Source organism: Dermacentor andersoni, chromosome 5, assembly GCF_023375885.2.
Source record: "Dermacentor andersoni chromosome 5, qqDerAnde1_hic_scaffold, whole genome shotgun sequence".
Classification (NCBI taxonomy): Eukaryota; Metazoa; Arthropoda; class Arachnida; order Ixodida; family Ixodidae; genus Dermacentor; species Dermacentor andersoni.
Window position 1 is genome coordinate 126949419 of NC_092818.1, and position 21959 is coordinate 126971377.

General features: G+C 43.8%; 1 protein-coding gene and 2 long non-coding RNA genes across 4 annotated transcripts in view; 2 read left to right on the forward strand and 1 right to left on the reverse strand.

Annotated features, from left to right (window-relative positions):
• The window catches only part of LOC129385062 (uncharacterized), a 254450-nt gene that overhangs the window by 114521 nt on the left and 117970 nt on the right, over positions 1 to 21959 (reverse strand). The window lies entirely within an intron of this gene.
• LOC126532067 (uncharacterized) lies at positions 1522 to 14207 on the forward strand. The gene is made up of 5 exons (XR_011894790.1): positions 1522 to 1726; positions 2389 to 2441; positions 4119 to 4212; positions 4847 to 4963; positions 13541 to 14207. It is a non-coding gene; the product is annotated as an uncharacterized lncRNA (long non-coding RNA).
• On the forward strand, positions 14542 to 21789 carry LOC140218508 (uncharacterized). Its single transcript, XR_011894789.1, has 4 exons — positions 14542 to 14712; positions 15427 to 15542; positions 18570 to 18711; positions 21006 to 21789. It is a non-coding gene; the product is annotated as an uncharacterized lncRNA (long non-coding RNA).

Consider the following 21959-nt stretch of genomic DNA (forward strand, 5'->3'; position numbering starts at 1 on the left):
CTACACTCCTGCTGAGCAGAAGGTCTTCTCGAGACAAAGATGATAAACTGACGTACTTCCACATGTGATTATACTTAAAGAAATGACGCAGCTAAGATGAACTTATACAAACAACTAAGTTATGTGGCCAATCGCATGCCGGCTTAGGGGAATGGAATTGATGACACTTAGTGGAAGGGACCTCGCCGGTAACATTTAGAACTGATTGTGCCGTCTTCCTGCCGAGTCTTCAATGGCGTTCCACAGTTCTTCATCAGTCAATAAAAAGCTGCTCCTTCTCTATCCAAAATCAGTACGGCTGACGGGTCATGAGCACGGAGACGCTAGCTTCTGCATTGTAACCAGCACTGTCGGTAAACCTTTCGTTCCTTAGGGCACAGACACGTATTTGATGCAATATTACGCACATTCAGGGTGTCCCAGCTAACTTTAGCCAGAGTTTAAAAAATGCGAATGCCACGTAGCTGGACAGAACCAAGGCAATGTTCGCGGTCACTTGGAGATACTAAAATTATTTCCCCCCGCCTAATTGAATAATTAGTCCTACTTTATTAATCAACTTCTCGAATATGATAATTGGATGAAAAGTGTCAATGACAATATTGTAGAGCAACATGAAAAACTCCAGATACAGCTTTATGTTGCGCAATACGTGCTACATAAAGGTGTTCTTCTGAGCGGGAAAGAAGCCCGCGAATACTTGCAAAGTACCTCGAGTGACTTAATTACGACTACGTATCTAATTAGGTGGAGTGAGAAAAAGTAATTCGAGTATCTCCGACGGCAAGCAACATTACCTTGGTTCGGTCCAGCTACGTGGCATTCGCATATTTTTAAACTCTTGCTAAATTTAGCTGGGACACCCTCTATAGCAAAGCAAGTGCTTTTAGAGACACATCGATGTTCAAAGCAATGCGAGCAAATGTGTTGCAGTTTCCGTATTTTTTTTATCGAATACTTGCAAATAATCGCAACTTAAGATAAAGGAATGCGTAAATTGGTTCTTCGGAGATCACGATGTACGGTTAATTAAATGTTTTATAGGAATATAGGGTAAGTGCTCCTGATCTACACTTCTGCATGCTTTTTTATTGCCCAGAACTGTGGACTATCGCGAAGACGCGAGCGAAACGTGTTATGTTTACCTGCGTGACAACGAAGAAGCTAAGCAAACGCTCATGCGTATCTGAGTGGCACAACACCAACACGATGAAACATGACAAAACGGAACCTGACGGTATCCACAATACCACCCCTGCACTTTAAGCTAAACAGAGGAGCGAGGACAGTGCAGTCGAGTGCATCTACTGCATCTACAACGAACGCCTCCGCAAGGCAATGGCCTGCTTAACAAAGGGAAAATTCCGTACCGGTCCTACTGTAAGCGGCGCGATGCGTCACATTTACAGGAAGTTAACGAATAATTTCGGAAGCCCACACCACTTCGTTACAAAAGCGTTCGATTTCGTTCTGCTTTCTGCTGCCGGCACGATGCTGGTGCGCCAACGCACTAATGTGACTGCTGAGTGGATGAGTGCGAACTATTGGGACACACGCGTCTGAGCGATGCGTGATCTGAACCGTGAGATTAACGTGTGTATTCACGATGATAATTTTTTTTTGCAACAGGTATATTGCAAGACAGCGAAACTACTGGAAGAGCCAAAATGTGGCGCACGAAGAGTTTTCTTTCATACTCGGGCCTGCCAAGAGACTGCTGTTGAAGGTAAATAAATATTCATACGAAGCACGTCAGTTTGTGCGCGTAAAATGCGCCTTCAGGTGTCCAATTTTGAGGCGTTCGTGAAATAACTTTGTTTTTCCCGGTAGATATGTTGGGCATCCCAGGTTTTACATTTCTGAAGGTACATTTTCACCTGCCACGACAAAACAAACATCGCTAGCAATTTCCCCTGAGTGTGTGGCGGGTCAAGCTTTGCCTTTAGGCCTGCGATGGCGCGCCATAGCAAGGGTTCCATCGGATCGTGACGTCATAATTGCACGTATACTATGGCTTCGCATCCCTCCGCGAAATTGAAATGTTGGGTATGGAAGCTACAGTCGGGCAGACTGACGGAAACTGGGCCAAATTATTTGTGAAAGTCTCGGCACACTAACAGTCTTTGCCAAAAGCAAAACGAGAACAAGGTGAAAGCTAACTTTCACCTTCTCGTTTTTCGCATCGTCTTGAATTTCCATCTCTCGCCTTCCCCGTGTTTTCCCAACAGCTTTTGTAAAATTCATTGGTGGTTGCAGGCTGTTGGAAGTAATCAGCAGTACCAAGCAATCGAATAAGGCAGAACTGCGGTGCGCGAGAGGACAATCGGGCATTAGAACAGACATGAAGACTAGAAGCTAAGTGAAATATCATGCGAATTTTTTTTACAGCCAATTTGCCTGAGTGATCAGGAAAGATACAAGAAATATGGACGACTCTTCGGGTAAGCGTTCAAGAACCTGTCCTTGCTTAGAAGCTACACTTTACTGGATAGAAAAGGAATGTGTAATTGTCACGACGGCTTTGCAGCGAAACGAAGTCATGGCTAGCAGGCGCGTAAATGCGAAGGCGCGATTGTCAGCTTCTGAATTGAAGAAGATTCTTTTGGGTCTTTGAGTGAAAGGAAGCACTTACATTGGTCTTTGATGGCACGCAGCGATACTGCATGCTTCGCAAATGTTTTGTAAGCAAAACATTCCAGGCATACTTTCCATTAGCAATCTTGATATTAATAAAATCAGGACAAATACAGCAGAAATAATAGCGCTATAAAGTGGTCGGTTTAAATTTTGATTTATTCATATCTCGCTCCATGCAGTACAATGACTTTGGCGCGCGATCTTCAATGTCCCAAATCTTGATCTTGTATCAAAAGTAATACTTGTACCGAAACTATTTATTTAGCCACTTCTAACCGTTTAAATTCTCGAAAGCATTCCTCGTGACAATCGCACCGTTAAGTCATACCATTTACTGTTGGTATGCTGGACTCACTACTGTTGGCTATTATTGCGACCACGAGCACGTTCTTCGAGAAACTACGATTCCACTCAACGAAAACTTTTTTTTTAGTGCGAAGGCGTTATACACCTCATTACGCGAAAATGTGTCGGCGTTGGCGTGACCGAAAGATGGCACCGAAAATGGCCGACGCCGTAAAGAAAAAAAAAAACACGCACGAAATGCTCGGATTGAAGTGAAATTTCTCAGGGAGGTTCATGTAAACAAAGTAAGTTATGACGTTGTAAAGGAAATTTGATAAATTTCGGTCTGGGTGCCAACCCAGCCCGAGTCTCCGGGGAGCGAGACCAGCACGCTACCCCGACGCCACGGCGGCTCCCTGGTTCTGACTGACTAAAGGTGTGCGTAGTGCTTTCATTGACGCCCGTGGAGAGATTGACCCTATGAGAAAGCAGGCCAACTCGTCAGTGATGATACCATAACGTGCGCTCTCTTCTTCGACCACATTACGAGGGTGGTAATGTCTATTCTGTCCAACGAGATCATCTTACAGTTCGTGCCCTACCAAGCTGTCGAACACTTCAAGAGTATAGTTTCTTGCATGCCGAAAACATAAATCGAAAACACTTCACCAAACACACTATAATGATTGTGCATTCTCACACGTTAACAGCCTAGGTGTCTTTGCCGAAAAGCTTATTTTAAATAAATGATTTATTTATTGATTATTATGTTTCACTGCATGACTACTCTTTTTACGAGTTCCACTGGACATCTACATGTTAACTGATACAGATATCATTGTAATTCTTCTGTGAAAAGAGTCTGTGATGAATACATTCACAGAGGTGGACAGCAGTGGGATTACGGATGCCTGTCCTCAGTGTTCGGCCTCGTGTCACATGAGAAACTGGGCCCAGTATTCACAAAGGCTCTTACGCATGAATTGCTCGTATAAACTAACACAGTCCAATCCTGTTGCTGGAACATCATTAGCGAAGGTGGCCAATGGCGACCAGTACTTACGAACGACAGGATTTGTAAGTTATGCCTGTCATTTTATACGAAACTCAACATCTCAACGGCTCCACCTTGCACGCTAATTGGGCTGCTTAAAGTCGACAAGCTGGATAATATTATTTTCTTCCATTCAATTCAGTGCCTACGAGGGAGCGAAACCCTGCCTCTTTGTGGCCGAGCCTGATCTAATAAAACAGGTTCTGCTCAGAGACTTCCAGCATGTACCGAACAAGGTTGTATACTAATTACATTTTTTGCTTTTCCTCATTTATCTAAACAATGCGTATTGATCTACGCGCCGTGAGTGTATAACGCGCACATCAATGGTTAGTAGTACCTAGCATGTTGCTGAGAAGGTCGTACTAACAATGGCACATTATACTCTGTAGTCAACAGTAATGTGATGTCAGCTTGGCAAGAACAACTGTACTCAAACAATTTCTTGATTTCCTGACATAATCGATGCGAAGTTTCAAGCACATCAGGTTTCGAAAAACGCAATGTATGCGAAAAAGCCTTCATTTTCGGAGGACCCTTAAAGCTTTCGAGAAAGCTGAATTTCAGATCAGAGGACAGTTTTTACAAAACATCGTGGTTTAGATGCGTACTTCAGGGTGAAGCGGTACCGTCAGTGTTCTTGCTGCTTTTGCATTCCTTTCTTTCCTTTTTTATTCACTAACTTTATTGTCCCTTTGCAAGATAGCAAACTGGACGCGCGCCTGGTGGACTTCCCTGTCCTCACTTTTCTCTTTCCGCTCTCTGTCTGTCGCTCTCCCTTTAAAGGCAGAATTAATGGCCATTCGATGTCAACAGACGAGGCCCTACGTCATCAAATAACTAATTATTTTTGTGCGCTTTCTATTGCAGTTGCAACAAAGAACAAATTCTATTTTGGATAGCATGATTTTCAGGGCAGCCGCGGATCGCTGGCGATCAATTCGTACCGTTTGGAGGCCAGCATTTTCCTCTGGAAAGCTGCGCAAGGTGAGTATAGCAAGATGCCGCAAACGCAATCAAGCGTTGCTCAGTGTGCTTCTCGACAACGTGAGAAAGTGCTAATTCAACTATTGTGTAGCGCCAATTTATTACCCTGCTGAGACATGAAAATGCCGTCGCTTCTTTCTGCTCGTGTGGTAGGTGGGTGATTGAAGTAGTAACTTAGCGCGATAAAAACACGGAAACAAGAAAGGTGGACAAGGACAAGCGCTTGTACTTGTCCAACTTTCTTGTTTCCGTGTTTTTATCGCGCTAAGTTACTACTTCAATTATGGGCGACCAACTAGCCCAACAATCTACTCTTCTAGGTGAGTGATTGCATGCAGCAATTATCGATCACGCATTATCAAATACATTTTCTTCATTGTAAGCAGTGGTGGGATGTTGAAATGTTCAGTGGTTTGTGGAAAGTTTCTGTGGCCCAGTGCCGGCAGCAGATAGTCTCAAACTACCGCTTTTATTGAGGTTACACGCTACACAAGATAGATCAGCTATTGCTCATACTCCCTAGTAAGAAACGTATATACCAGCGTACCATCGTGCGAGTGCGACTGTTCTTTCTCTAAGAGAGATATTTGCTTCAACTACCAGCTAGGATGCACAGAGATATTTTCTTCTTTTCCAACAAAGAGGCAACTTGCGACAGCGCACAACATTCAGCAATGGGAAAGTGTCCTAGTGCAATCCACCACATAAGGATAATATCCTGAAGTTTTCCTCGAGGTGAAAGCAGGGACTTGGAAAGGTTGCCATGTTAACAACTAATTGAATTGAGTTGAATTTATTTCCATATTGAATGGGGGAAACTCCGAACTAAAAAGTGAAAGTAAATTCACTTGACAGAGGTTCGGACCCCCTTTACAAGGCATACACAGGGCCGAATTAAGAAAAATGGGGGCCCAGGGCTAATGCGCATGCAGTCCCCCTTTCGCTATACTGACCCCCCCCGCCCCTGTCACCTTCTACGCTACTGGAAATATGCAATGTTTCAGTTTAATTCTACCAAATTAAAAAGAACGAAGTGCGATCAGCGGGATTATTCTTATTGTTATTATTATAAGGAAAACAACAAAACTTGCTTGAAACGCGTGCTGCTGTAAACACCAACACATATGTTCACATTGTGATTAATCTGCATTCTGTTTTCAGCAAAAGCTACGCTTTAAGGATAAGTTTAGTGCACTCAAGACGAACAAGAACGTAGAAAAGACAACACAGCTCAGATGTCGATCCTTCTGAAGCTAGGCTTTGTTTGCATCACTAAGTTTAATCCCGTGAGGAGACGCATGGTTGTATCCAAATCATTCTTTATTAAACTTCAAGTATCAAACTGCAGTAATCGTTATACACGTTACTCTATAAATATGCAATAGATATATACCATACTTAAGGCAATACAAACACCTTAAGAATGCACTAGAATACAAATCCAAAATTACCAACTGTAATTACAAAACATTATTAGAAAATATTTTCGTTAAAAGTAAGACAAGCAAGGACGACACCAAATAAACGTGGCACTATCAAAAACGACTAAAATACAGTTCTTTATAAGCACGCTTATTATCACAAGAAGAACAAACAAGAGACAAACAACGAAGATTTGCGTATCTTGAATTACACTGCTCAGCGTTTCATTGGCAACATGGAGGCTGAGAGGCGACGCAACGAACTTATTGGAACTATTCATGTACAGCGCAAACAGTCCTCTTTTAAAATAGCATCTTTCGCGCCTTCGCTTTGGCGAAATCAGATATAGCCTGTTCGAAGGATAGATCGCGGCGGAGGTCACTTTCAGTGGACATGATAGCAAGCGAGCTTACCGTGTCGTCAAGGAGGCTCGAACGAAGGCAATTTTTTTATCATCGACAACTTGGAAAACGATTGTTCGGTCTCACAGTTTGCCACGGGTCTGCTTAAGTACATTCCCAAAGCAATAGAAAGGTACAGAAACACTTCAATAAGCTTTCTTTCGGGCAGCAACTTCATTATTCCCAGGGGACTCGTGTCCTGGCACGCAGAGTTGTGCAGAAAGTTCGCAAACTGAAATATTTCAACGGAAAATGCTAGCTCCAATTCATTTTGGAAGGTTTTCACCAACTTCTCAGCCTGATGTGCGAGAGAGGCCTCAGTCGCAACTTCTGTCAGCAATTTTAAGAATCCGGACCTTTCGCAGAGTTCAGTGTAGGCAGCCTTTCGCACTCGCAAAGCAGAGCCTAGACTGTCAAGTACAACATTGTAGGTCTCTACGATAAACTTTTTTCTACCTTGTAGAGCACTATCGCTTTTTCCGTCCGGGTGCTTACTCAAAACGATTCGTTTGCCCTCATCCTGATAACATTGATTGGTACTTAGCGTGCGTGCTCTCTCTTCGAAGGTATCAAAGAGAGTTCGCAAAGAATTAACAAAGCGTTGTAAAGAGCTCAGCAGGTCTACAGCAGTTGAAATGTCTAGGCCTGGTTTCTGAAGTGCTACGCTCGTTTTGTCAAAGCGCTCCAAGATTTCACTCCAGAAAATCGCCATGAATGCAGTCTTTAGTTTTGTCATTTTCTTGAGGGGAGAGTGCGCTTCGTTCCTAGTGTCACCGTTTTCTTCCTCGTTCTTTGATATAGCTTCAAGGCAACACAAGACTGCATTGAAAATTTTCAGAATGGCCTTACATGATTCAGCGTGTCTTGACCACGTGGTCTCAGATAGACTTTTCAAAACAAGCCGTTGACCAGTTCCGCCCATGCTGTCCAGAAGATACCGCCATCGCTTAGGTGAGGCAGCAAAGAACACATACAGTCTTTGAATTACAGTGAAAATTTTGACTGCCTGAAGGCAACTGTCAACGCTACACGCGCCAACTAAGTTTAGTGAATGACCAGCACACGGGTCGCAGACTGCCAATTCGTTCACGTGTTTGAGTTTGCAGTCCTTTGTATTTTCCTGACATAGTACTCGCATTATCATAAGCTTGGCCCCGTCATTGGTCGTCAAAAGGGACATCACGGTATCGAAACGATAGAAGCCGGTATGCGATTCAATTGGAACAAATCCAAGAAAGCGTTCGTACACTTTGCCATTTAAATAGTATCGTAAAACAACTGACAACATATCAACGTGAGTAACGCCTGGAGTCGAATCAACAATTAAAGAGAAGTATTTTGCATGTTTCACTTCGTCAACGAGACGTTCCTTGACAGCCTTTGCCATATGCTCGATAAATTCATCACAAATGGTTTTTGACAGATACGATGGGTGACCTTTTCCTTTGTTCCCGTAGCGTTTGATGTGCTCCTCTACAAAAGGGATCAAACTTGGAAATGGCCTCAAGCACTCCTATATAATTGCCATTTCTCGGTGAACCAAAAATCTCCTCACTGCCTCTAAACGCTAGGTTGCGCTCTGCTAGAAGCTTAACTACAACGACTACGCGCTTCAACACCTCTGTCCAGTAAGCGGTTTCAGTGACAAGATGCTTAACCAGCTCTTTGTCAATTGTGCTGCTTGATTTAGAGCGGGTGAGCCATGCTGCCACGTAGTTCCGGTGCTCGACGCTATATTCATGTGCGCAAACCTTTTCTTCTGCTGTTTTCCAATCAGAAGAGCCGTGCGTGGTGAAAGCACGGGGTTGCTTGAAATCGAAAATTGTTTGCACATGAAACAGTAAACGGAACCTTTGGACTCCGAGTACATTAACCAGTGTCGCTGGTACGCCTCCCCATTTCCAGCCTTTCGCACAAAAAGATGAGGTGACATATAGCGTTTCTGAGTTTTGTATTGTCTATCGGAACACGGAAATTGTTTTGCTCGATTTTGAAAATACAATGGCCCTTTCTCAAGCCATACACTCCGAAAACTGTCACTAATAACGTCCGGCCACTTAGAAAGGTCACTTCGGAGAATCTCGCAACGTACCTCTTGCTGTGGGGTGTCTGTACTTCTCTGTGGCCGCAGCGAGAAGCTGTCTCATTCGTCCTGTCGAGGCACACTTTGTGGGTGGGAAAATGATTATTTGAAGCCAAACTAACAGGAAACAAGTGAGTCGGTTCTTGGAGTGTTGTTTCCTGGCGCTCGTCAGTAGACGGAGGCTCATCGGGGAGGTTTGGCACCTGTTGATCAGCAGTAGTAGAAATCGGGCGTGGCGGACCGGACACCTGGAGCTCTGTGGCAGGGGCTCGGCCGAGTAGCGTAGACGTTGCTGACTCACAAACAGGACAGGGCTCGGTTAGCGTCGGTTGCTCAAAAATATGGACGACCGAGGTTGGCACCGTTTTCACAGGATTCAGACAACCAAGATGAGGAAAACCTTGCTTCTTGCCAGGAAACCGTGGTGATGGAGTTCGCAAGTCCTCCACAGAAGCACAGTCGGTACTATTGGGAGTTTGACACGGTCTCTGGGTAGAGCGTTCATACTACTCCGCGGAAGCTGCATTCAGTAGGTACTTTGTCATCTTTGGTAGCTTCTTTTCACGCTCTTCTCTTTCTAACTTCGCCTTCCGTCTAGACGCACCACTTTGATGCTTCCGACCGAGCATTTTCGCATCAATGGATGCTAATTGTTCACCGGGCACTTCGTCAGTCCGACGCGACCGCAGGTGCCCAACGGTGGCCGTCCCGATAACTGGCGCACGCTGCCTGGATGGTCCGTGGCTGGCCAAGAGTGGTGCGTCCCCCGGGAGCTCCTAAGCGGGCGGGCTTATGCAAGTTTAACCGGTGGCTAGGGGCTGAACCGCAGCGCGCGATCAACTTCATTTTATAGACGCGCGCCGCATCTGTCTGTTACTAGCGCCAAAGCAGGCGTCCATACACGCATAGAGTTCCTTGTACAAATTCCTTCCTCCGTACAAACTCACTCCTTCTCCAGTTCCGGTCTCGTCTTCCTATTGGCTAGGAGCAATCGTCTGTTCTGGGAGGTTCTCAATTTTTCTTTCGCCCCGTCGACGTCGAGCGTGAGAACGAAGGGGAGAGGGCGACTCCTAGCACGGGCGAAGTCACGCGCCCTCCGTCGTTTCTGAGTCATCTTTTTCTAGTTCTTTCGGGAAAGTTCGGTGGCCAGTCTGACCTACTTTTTCCGTCGAGCACGCGCGAGGGTGCGCAGCCACTAGCAGGAATGGGCCCTGGAGACGGGACTTTGTGTCCAGCTCTCCAACTTCCCCCTTCACTCTTCCACAACCCGAGCCCGAACAGTGAACATTCCATGCCCGGCACGCGGACAAAAGCACGTGTGACGTCTTCTTTCCTTTCCTGCCTAGACTCCATCAGACTCATCATCATCTACTATCGGACTCATCCTCCCCCGCCCAAATTACCATCACGGTAAAGAAAAGTCGAATGGGAGGCACTGTTGGGTACTGCAGCACATCCTTTCAATGCGAAGGACAGCGGCGGAACTATTTGAGAGGTGGAGGGTGGCGTGGTGGTGACGAGGGGCAAGGGAGATTTAGGTCTTCATCCCACATTACATGCTTTAGGTGTTTCCCCCTTGCCCCTCCTCTCCAGACAGCGCTGGACAGACGGACTGACAGGAAACCACGAAAACTTTTCCAAGCAAACGCACCTCGCTTCGTAAGAAAGAGGGCCCCGCCGGGGTGGCGGAGGATTCTGGTTTTTACAGCTCGACAAGCTCTCCCAAAATGATCAGGCTAAACGCATGCTGTTACATTAGGCGGGGGGACCCGTCTGCTCGTTCTGGTTTTCTCGCTTCATACATGTCGCTCGAAGTTACGTTGCCCATGGTTTCATATACTAAGCAGGTTAGAATAAATGGGCCCTCTTCTCCTACTGTCAGACATTTCAATATCAAACTTTCAGGCGCGGACTACAATTTCACATATTCTCTGTAGGAAAAAAGAAAAAAAACAGAAAATACAGAGAATGGCAGGGTTGTATGCATGAAATGAAATGCCCTTAATGAAATGCATATTAGTTTTCAAACAAGCACATCCACGTAGAACTGATATCATGAATGCGCCATAAAGATCGAGCGCAGTGTGTTTTTGCTGACAGTTGTGACATCGATGTCTCGTTCATGAAAAAAAAATTAGAAGTGCAGGTATGCGGTGCTGAAGCATTTGTTCTCCATATTTAGTTCGACAAAACGGGACTTTCCAATACTCTTTCATGCGTGTGTTGTATGTAGGTGTCCTAGTATTCAAGTGCGATAACAGCGTTTAGATGTCTTTCCTAGTATTCACGCTATGTTTACATCGCATGGGCATATTATGTGAATATAAATTAGGAACAGGTACTACATTAAACCGTCTCAAAAGTTGTTCGGTATGTGCATTGAAGGGTACTCCAGCTATGTGTCTAAGGGCTTTTTTCTGAAGCACACACATTTGTTGTAATTTGTATGACGTAGTTTTGCCCCATACAAGAAAGCAGTAGATTAAGCTGGGCAAGAATAACGCGTTGTAAATCAGTAATTCAATATTGAGTGGTAAAAAAAAAACGTAATCGAGCCAAAATGCCGACAGTCCTCAAAAGTTTGGTGATAATGTGTTTAATATGCGTATCCCAGGAAATATGCTTGTGGAAGTATACACCGAGTGTTTTGAAAGAGTGAACAACTACTAAAGGCATTTTGTCAAGCACAAGATTTTCTGTGAGAACTACTGGCGACTGTTTAGGAGTAGAAAAGATTGCTTTAGTTTTGCTTGTATTGATTTTCAATCAATTAACGCTGACATTACGCCATGTCAGCAGGCCTTGGAGAAAATCATTGATGTTTAACTGATGTTTATTGATGTTGGACCCACGAAATAGAAGAGTCATGTCATCCACGTAGATTATATAAGTTGGTGTTTTGCTAATGTTATTGACATCATTAACATATAGATTAAACAAGAGCGGTCCAAGAATGCTTCCTTGTGGAACACCAGCATTTATCGGTTTCAGAGGGGACAGGCTGTCATTGATAGAAACGCACTGTTCCCGGTATTTAAAATATGATGTTAAAAGTTTTAAAGGTACTCCTCTTATCCCGCAAAGTTCAAGTTTTACTTATAATGTGCCATGGTTCCAACTGTCGAATCCTTTTGAAAGATCTACACATATTCCAATAACACACTGTTTTTCCTCAAATGCTTTTAGAATAATTTCTTTTTGTGGTAACAGAGCATGCTCCGTCGATCGACCTTTGCGAAAACCAAACTGACATTCAGTCATCAAATTGAATTTACCTACGAAAGAAAAAATCCTAGAATGTAACAGATTCTCTAGACCTTTAGAAAGCAGCGGTAGAAGAGAAATTGGTCGGTAATAGGCGATGTTGTTTTTATCTCCGCTTTTAAAAATTACAATTACTTTTGAAATTCGCTTTTGTGTGAAAGTTCCGGTTGAGAGGGCTATATTTTAGATATGAGTACCGGTGCAATTAAATCGGCTACGTATTTTACAGGTTTTATTGCAAATTATATACGTCCAAAGCTGCGCTGTTTCTAAGCGAACAAAGAGTTGCGAAAGTTTAAGATTCCGTCGTCGGGTTTAGAAAAAGGCTCTTGGGTTTCTTTTTCAACCATATAGATTGCTTCAAAATTACGGGAGTTTTTGCCTAGGTTCAGGAAAAAGTAATTAAAAGCTTGTGCCAGTTTAGTACCCTGTACTGATTGATCGTTTAATTTAATTCAGTGATATATTGATTTGCATTGGAACGATTCAAGAGGTCATTAATTTTTTTTCCACATGGCTTCAGGCTTATAACTGTTTTCTAGAGAAAAAAAATATTGTGCACGTACGTGCATTTCGCATTACGCAGGAATGTATTGGTTGTGTTTCTTTGTTTTCGAAATAGTTCCCAGTACTCTGGGCTGCGTGTGGTTAAAAATTTGTTGAAAGGCTTATTCTTCTTCTTGATTAGTTTGAGGCAGTAATTAGTTATCCAAGGTTTACGTGATCGTGCTGACTTCCTCATAAGGATAAGCGGAAATGATTCGAAGTACGCTTTCTTAAACAGGCGCAGAAAATTATCATAGGCTTCATCGCATGTTTTCGAGTCGTAGACTACTTACCAGGCAATATTTATGAGCTTATTTCTGAAATTGTCGAGTGTGTGTTGATTAATTTTCTGTATTTTTCGATCTACGCAAGAAAGTTTTTTAGTGTCTTGGTAGGGGGTCATTATTGTCGTAGAAGCCTAAGAATGTACAATTTCGCAGAATGTGCACTCACTGAGCACACGATCATTCTATAATGATACAGTAGCTATATATGGCACACAGAATAATATCAGTGTTGCATCTTTGATAAGCTGCCAGAGGTCAGTTTGTAAACCTTAACAAGTATTTTTTTTTTTGGCTGCACCAGTTGCTCACGCCGGACCGCTTTTGCTTGAGAATATCCACAACAGTTTATTATACAAATCAAAATTCTGGTTGGGTGTTGCTTTAACTGTTCCGTTTCATGATCTACGCTATATAACCCCGCCTTCTTTCTGACTAAAAAAATTCTGAATTACCGCAGCGTTTTAAACCAGCAACTGTCTCTGGTTGCTATATTACATGATCACTTAGTTTTCCGTCAACCGTACTTTGGTCTTATCTGCTTTTGTGTGCAAAGGTTGTGTGGGATGCTTTGCAGAATTATGCGCTGATTCAGAACTGCGCGATAATTACGTCCAACTACCTTAAAGAAGCCGCGGAAAGAAATGAAGACATCGATGTGAAAATTTAAGTGAGGATTCGCACGTTGTGCTATCGCCGCGCTGGCTCGGCCGCTTTGGCGTTATGCGGCTGAGTCTGAGGTTGCATGTTTGGTTATCGTTCAAAGAGGCACATATCAATCGTAATGGAAAGCACAAGGGCCCGTGTGTGGAGATTTCAATGCTCGTTAAATAATGCGAGGTGGCCAAAATAATTCAGAACTGTCAAATACGGCTTGTCGGATAGCCCTTTCTTTCCCTTGAGACACAAAGCTCTACAAAGCAGTGTCATCTTTGCTTTTTTTTTAATTTTTATTGTGCGCACTATGTCTGTACCAAGTATGAGCTTCCTCGCGCGCTCTGTCTCCATCCGTGTCCATCCATCTGCGTCGGCTGCGAGTGATAATCGTGACAGGTTATTTCTAAGAAATACCGATCATATCGCCACGCACACGCACGCACATGCACCATTATGTTTCTCATATTGCACGAAGACTGAAGAAGAACCGATGCTTTCATTGCATCCGCTAAACCAGGTGATCCTTCCCGATGGGCCGTGACTGTGACATTTCTGGATGAGCCCGCAGCTGTTGATAAACAACAGTACCGCCAGTTGGTTAACGGCTTGAAATACAACACTTCCACCACATTTCATTAGATAAATATCTAAGGTTTAGACACATTCTCGATGTCTACCGACAGCTCATACTCATGCGCGAAAGCGTTAATATAAACTAGCTGGTTCCGTTCTGAGGCAAAACAATGGTTCGATACACCTTCCTCACCTAGATGGCCGCGAGAGATATACGTGGACGTATAACATTTGCCACAGAGCTAGTGTGTGGCGGAGCTTCCGCTACTTTCTTATGTTTCATGTTATATTACAATACGAAAAATTGCCTCTACGCCCCTCCCCCCCTCCCTACACGCACACACTCCCGGTTTGCATTGCTTTCTCTCAGACTCTTCGGCCCCTATTCACTGGACGTGATCGCAAGGTGCGCGTTCGGCACAAGGTTTTACTCCCACCCGGACTCCACCAACGAGTTTGTGACAGAAGTCAATAAGGCATCATCTGCTAGAAGAATGTCCTGGAAGGTTATTGTTGCAAGTAAGCCTTGGTCTCGGTTCTGAATACGGCACACAAAGACACACGTAAACACGCACGCACACACGCACACAGAAATACGAGCACTCGTTTGCTTTAAACCTTCCAGCAATGCTACTTCCAACGTTCAGAACAATGTCATCGACTTCACTAACTTGATAGCGCGTTCAATAACTTCGCGACGTGCATTTAGCTTTACAGTCTAAAATCAGTTTACAACTTTTGGAGAGTATCTTTGCCACAGAACAATAATGGTCATTCATCTAGCGTGCCCTTCTTTATTTAACTTTGCGTGACCGGTACTAGCAGATCACGAACGGCGTGCACGTTATAAACCTGGCAGCACTCCTGACAGGAAAGTAGCGAACAGAGAGCTTTAAAAAAGGACATGCCAGCAAGGCAGATGATTACCGTTGTGATAAAAAGATACGCACCAAAGGTTGTAAAGTTTTTGGGAATGTACATAGTATAGTACTTTTACGTAAAGCGTGAAACAAAGAACACACGAAAAATCCTCCACCTAGTCACTTTCCGCGCTTTTTTTTAAATTGTAAGCAAATTATGCCGATTCTTTGTCAAGCCTACTTTCGCACAAAAAGACATTATAAATGCACATATTGTATTAGGTAAAGCTTCGAAAGTTGTCGCATATTATTTGTTCAAGCCTTCCTTCCCAGGTTTACTGGAAATTATGATAATGTCAGCTGTCACTTTCAGCACTTTTTCCACAAGTCAGCAAGTATTTTGGACTAAGTATAGTGGCAGATGATGACTTGGAGTACTTCAGAAACATTTGCCAACGCCTCATAAACGAAAGACGCCAGACTGGCCACGTACGTACCTCATGTTAATGCGTAGTGAATTGGTGGACCAGTCGGTGCGACCTTTTGTGCAAAATGCATTGCTAGAATCGTGCAGAATTGCTGATAGTAATTTGCCGTGTCACTGGTTTTGTCGTCACATAATGCACGCCAATCGATTGTTTGGTCAGTGAATCATGCATGATTATAGTTAAAAAAAAATTGACAGGTTTGCCAAAAAAGGCAAACCACTGACAGCGACAGCAAGGCTTATAATCGCGTTTGATCTCCTCGATCGGACGGTGTGTGGACGCGACGCAGTACGCCGAAGAAACAGGGCCCTGGCAGATACCACGTGTCTCACCATGCTGGCTTGATGAATAGCACCGCCAGCGGCGCTGCAGGCGTCACAGTGCACGAGATGAGACTTGAAGCTAAACACTTCGACAGAATTACCTGTCTGGTTGGGAAATCGATTAGAACTTTCAGACTGACTCCAACTAAATAAGTGTATGTTATTAGCCCGACGTTTCGGAGCCTGTTCGGCTCCTTCTTCAGGGGGTATTCTTCGGGGCGGCGGCGTGCAGCTTTTAAAGGGTATTTCATAGAAAAGGAGGGTAGCGTACGGAAGGTGGGGAGACACAGGACAGACGGGAAGGGGGGGGGGGGGAAAGGGGGAAGGCTGCAGCGGTGCTGGTCGGCTGGGATGACCGATGCTGGGGGAGCTTGTCCCGCGAGAGTGTCGTTGACGAGAGGAGACCGGCGAGAAACCGTTGGCGTTTGTGCCAAGCGAAGCATAGATAATGTTAGCTTGACCTTAACTGCCTGTTTAGCTAAAACCTCTGACACAGCAGCTCAGTAGGAATGGTAGTCTGCTAGTGTGCGTGCGCACAACGCTCATGCCAGCAGCGGAATGTACAAGTTCACAGAAAGCAAGCACCGAACCAACACCTTTGCATTGCGGTAAAAGACATGAACCAATATTCCATTATATGTAAGCCAGTTGGCAATCTATTCAAATATTTTGATGTCTATAAATAAGGAAATACAGACGCTTTTTTGAAGAAGGCGTTTTATAGTAGTTTCGATGCTAAGTTAAGATTTATCGCTCGCACCATGTACTACGAGGAGAGCGTACTAAAATAAAGCTAAACCCACTTAGATTCGACGGTGCTGCTCTTGAAAGTTTTCAATCCATAAATGATAGAGCTAGCCCTGTCAGAAGTCATCCTATGACCAGATATTAAACGACTGCACCTTCTTTGGTTACAGAAAAGGCACTTCCGTGCATTTCTATCTTACCACATGTCCACCTTCAGCCTACGTAAAATCATTCAGACATCATACATTCTTCCGGTACAGGCAGTCTACAGGATTTAGTTGTCTCAGTCACCCTGTTCAGTGTGGCCCATGGCGAAGCTATCAGTGTTCCAAACATGCAGCACAAATATCAAAACGCGCATCCCACCCTGTACGCCGATGTTGTAATAACCTGGGTGACCACAGAGTCGGAAAAAGCAGTTCAAGACGCACTACAGGAAGTTGTTGCATAGTATAAGAGCATTCAACACCCTAAGCTTACCTGCGTGGCTGTGAAGTCGCATCAGCTGCTTCTTTACAAACCTTGCACCTGAATGGCAATCTCATTCCAAGGAAATACAGACTTCACGTACTAGGCATTCACATAGCTTTATGGCAAGGCCGCACATATCCTGCACCTCTTCGCCAACACATCACCCAAGTAACACATATGATGAAGCGCATTATCATCCGTGAGCAAGGACTTCTAGAGAAATATATACTCTCAATCAAACTAGTTCTCATAACAAGTTGGCGAGATGTTCATTGAAGAGCGCCATATAACCAGTGCGTTCATGGCACTGCTTCCTAAAGCGTTGATGTGAAAGACTTTCATTGAAAAATGGCATATGCCCTTTGCATTTGTTATGCAGCCCGCTAATGTGTCAGGTTGCTAACCCTGAGGGACCCTTGTGACATGGGCTCGATTCCGCCTGTAGATAGGCACATTCCCAATGAAACATGCCTAGTTACATACGTTGGCGTCAAAGATGTTCATTGAAGACCAGCACAGGCCGAGTGGAACATACCCTGTACGTCATACAACATTACTGCAAGTCGGCGTCAAATAGTGTATTTGAACAGCGATACCTACCCCGTACCGCATCTACCACGACCCATATCGGTGTGAAAGGATTTCGTTGAAGAGCAGCACGTATGTAAACATTAGCACACATTCGGTGACCCAAGTTAGTCCGATGGTGGGTTCCGAAACCTCTTCCCTCAGCAGAGCCTCCCATGTGACCGCGCACCGCCCAGTGACCCGGGTAGGTGGGAGAGGGGTTACGTACATACACACATATAAGTAGCCCCCGGAACGTGCACGGAGTACCTTAAGAATGCCAACGCAGTACAATTAGTTTCGCCATATGTTAACGATATGTTGGGAAAGCACCGCATGGGCATTAAAAGACGCAACAATAAGCCGATCAGGATTAAGTTCAACCACTAAGGGCTCTTTACCATGCATACAGCATGGTACAGCTGCTTATTTGGAGTTGGCCCCCCAACATAAGAAAATACCTGCCGTGGTTGCTTAATGGCTTTGGTGTTGCGCTGCTAAGCACGAAGTGGCGGGATTGAATCCCGGCCACGGTTGCAGCTTTTTTATGCTGGCGAAATACAAAAACACTCGTGTACTTATATATAGGTGCACCTGCGTTAAAGAACACCAGGTGCTCAAACCCGATTCCCACTACGGCGTGCCTCAGAATGAGATCTTTGTTTTCACCCGTAAATCCCCCTAATACAATTTTCAATGTTAGGGAAGCCCAGGCTGAACTGAAGGTCATTTGTTGCTCAAAAGTTAATCGCCATTGATATTGATCCAACATATTGGGTAAGTTGGCCATGTATGACCTCGAGCAACTTTTGACTTAAGTCCTCCAATGAGTTTTTCTAAAGTAGCATTTTTTCGTGCTTCTGATACTAAATTTATTTTAACAACCAATGTTATAGCAACATCATGCCTCTTCTTCTTAGCGCCACGATGATTTTTTACAACTCATGATGGATGCCCAAGAAGGCAGCCTGGATTCCAACAAAGATAATATAGTGAAGCCAGCGAACAAGCTTTTTGGTCTTGTTTCGGGCACTAAGCAAGTTTCGGCAGACAGTAATACACGTAAGTAAAAAATGTACTTAAGCGCTTTTTCAGCGTTTGGACACAAGTATAGCGTTTGAGTATCAACTGCAGTCGTTAATGTGAAGGCATATGCCCCACGAAGCGGAAAGGCCGGCGAGCGTCCAGCGTTAACATCGGAGGTTACAAAACCCACGTGACCAAGTTATGACGTCACGTTCCTGGTGCTGGACCTACTGCCTTTCGCGCTTCAAAATCCCACGCTGATCAGCCAAGGGACGGACGACATAACCCGCACACAAAAAATTGACTTTGCCCACTTCGAAAATTGAGTTGGCCCACTTTCAACACCGACATGACTCACTCACAGAATTGACTTGGCCCACCGCGAAATTTCGATTACCCGCCCACAAAGCTGACTTTGCCCAATTTGAGAATTGTGTTGAGCCACATTAAAACCAAGCTGGCCCACTCCCTAAAGTGACTTGATCCATACCCAAAATTTGGGTGGCCTACTCGCAAAATTGACTTTGCCTAAATCAAAAATTGAGTTGACCCATGTTCAAAACTGACCTGGCCCACTCCCGAACTTGATTTGGTCTACCCCCAAAATTTGGTTGGTAAACCCTGAAAATTGACTTTGCCCAATTCGAGCACATGGCGAAGAGAAAAGTATATTGCGCGCAAGAGTCGCAGTGCTTTGACATTCAATGCACGTAAGGAGACTTATGATTTTCATGTCTCATACCAGATTTATTGGTTTCTCCAGTGTCGTTGGTAAACAAAACAATGTACCTGGTTTCTATTTGACGAAAATAGAAGACAGGTTTTGGGTAATGCATAGGCAAAGTTTACCCAGCTTCCTCGGCGTAACTACAAATATCACCAAGCTCAAATTTATCGAACCAGGGTGGAAGGCTAGCGAAAATTAGTGTACGAAGTTAAACACATATGGATCAAGCTCTTGTAAAAAAATTCTGAAAGAGTATGTCCCGAGATAACTCTACATTACACAAACTGTTGATGTATTATAAACGTACGCAGGGCATCTTAAGTGCAATGTGCCGCGAAATCTTACCGTTTCTGCTTTTATTAGAAGCATTAGAAATAATTATTGAACCCTAGTATTATTTCGCATTTTCCATACGTCTTATAAGGTTCGCCTGCCGTCCGCAGCCAACTAAACGCGGAAACTTCTCTATATTTGGTGACAGAAAGGGTCTAGAAATGGTTGATGTATTTGCAAAGTTCTAAATTGACGTGCTGATTGGAGCTCTGTTCATAACTTACGTATACAAGCGCTCTAGAGCGTGATGAGTTTGTTTTATGAGTGGCGTACAGTTTATCCCGTTGCCCTGGAGAACTGGAACTTAGCGAAAATGATAATAGTGCTATGGTAAATTTCTGTGCGAAGGTAAATGTGGATGGATCACATGTATCGCTTGAAATCAATTTCTTAATTTCGTCTTGGAAATTGTCATATGACTGCTATCAGCCATGCTTCTCACTCTACCGACATAACTGTAGATTACATTAATTTTATATTTCGTTGAAAAGGAGGTCATAATAATGCAATGTCTGACAAAATTCTCACGTTCCTGGATGAATTATAAGTGTTGCGAATCACTACTAGAGTTTTTATTTTTGCCATGCGTCATACGTCGTGCACGGTTGCTTTCTTTGGTGACCTCCGTGAAGTAAACAAGGCACCTTGCTTATATTTGGCAAAAATAAGGTGTGCTTTATAGTTATTGTGCACGCAAATGTCAAAGTGCGGGTACTAATTAAGGCCTTTGCAGTGAATTACGTATGAAAATAATCTGGAGCGTTAAAATTATATTGTACGAAGAACGAAGAATTATTCGTGATGCCTTGGGAGAAGTTTTAACACAACAAAGATTAAATTTAGCAAAAAAAAAAAAAGAGGAGCGGGGCACAATGGGCAATGTTCTGGTGAATTAAGATATGTCTGCATGGATTATTACCTGTGCAATCTTTTCTTATCGAATTCTCGGAAGTGGTACGAGTGGCTGAGGTTTCAAACGCGTCAGTTATATGCAGGCAACTTTTTAAAGTGTGGGACTCAATTACAGACAACTGAAACTGTTATTGCTACTGCTAGAAAGAAACGACTTCGCTGGAAATCTGACTGGAATCATGAAGGGTCCCTCAAGTCTGCGGTTTTTTTTTTTTTTTTTGCTAACTTATTACCACGTCTGCTTTTTATTAAACAACGATACATTTTTACAGTTTTCTCTCGTTTTCTGTACTTCAATGAACAGTCTATGAGTTGATTGCTGAAATCAGTTCTTGAGTGCATGTTTGCTTCCACGAAGGTCTAAGTGAAATCGAGGCAATGGCGCAGTGCGTGTTCTCCTTACTGGCTGGTCAGGTGATTCCAACGTCAGCGATAACCTTCACTGTGTACCTGCTTGCTCTAAACCCCAAAGTACAAGAGAAACTACGAAATGAAGTGGACGAGTGCACTGACACGAACGCAAGTACACTTCTTTCTGCGCGTCGCAGCATGTGGGCATGCTTATGTTGGGGCGTGACTATAATGCCTGCAACAAATTAAACAGATTGAAAGTTTAGCTTAACTTGTCCTGTTAAGAGAGTTTGCCTTTCGTCCATGAAAAATACCAACATTAGTTACTCTGGTGTGACCCCTGACTTTGGGGTTAGCAGTAATTGAAATGAAAAGCAATACCTATTTTTAAATTATAACTCGTACCTCCTTCAGAGCTTACGCGGGACTGAGATGGGAGCTGAGAGCGCAATTATGCTTTTCATGGTGGTTAAGTGTGCGTTGAAACCTTCCAAAACGTTGTGTGCTATTATGTCTGAAATAGGACCAAGCGACTCCTTGCTGAAAGACTTAAATGGGGCGCAGAATAAACTTTGGCTTTAGATTAAGACGCAGACAGTGTCATTCAACATTTCATATGCAGCATTGCACGACCGACTTGTATGACCAATCCAATCGACGAATAGGTCTAGCCCGAACATGTCAAGGCTATTCACAGCTTGCTCTGCATACTCGCTTGGCAGTTTCGTACTTGAGAAATTTCCCCCGGCTAATTCTGTATTCTTTCTGCTCAGGGCCTGGAGCCCAGTATGGACGTCATGTCCAAGTTGAAGTACCTGCACTGTGTAGTATTGGAAGGGCTACGCTTGTTTCCTAGCGCAGTCAGGTGAGCTTGAAAAATAACATTGAAGAAGAACGGAAAGCTTCGTAATATCTGTATATTCTTGGAGTGAGACTTTGAGCTTATGGCAGTCTTAATTTT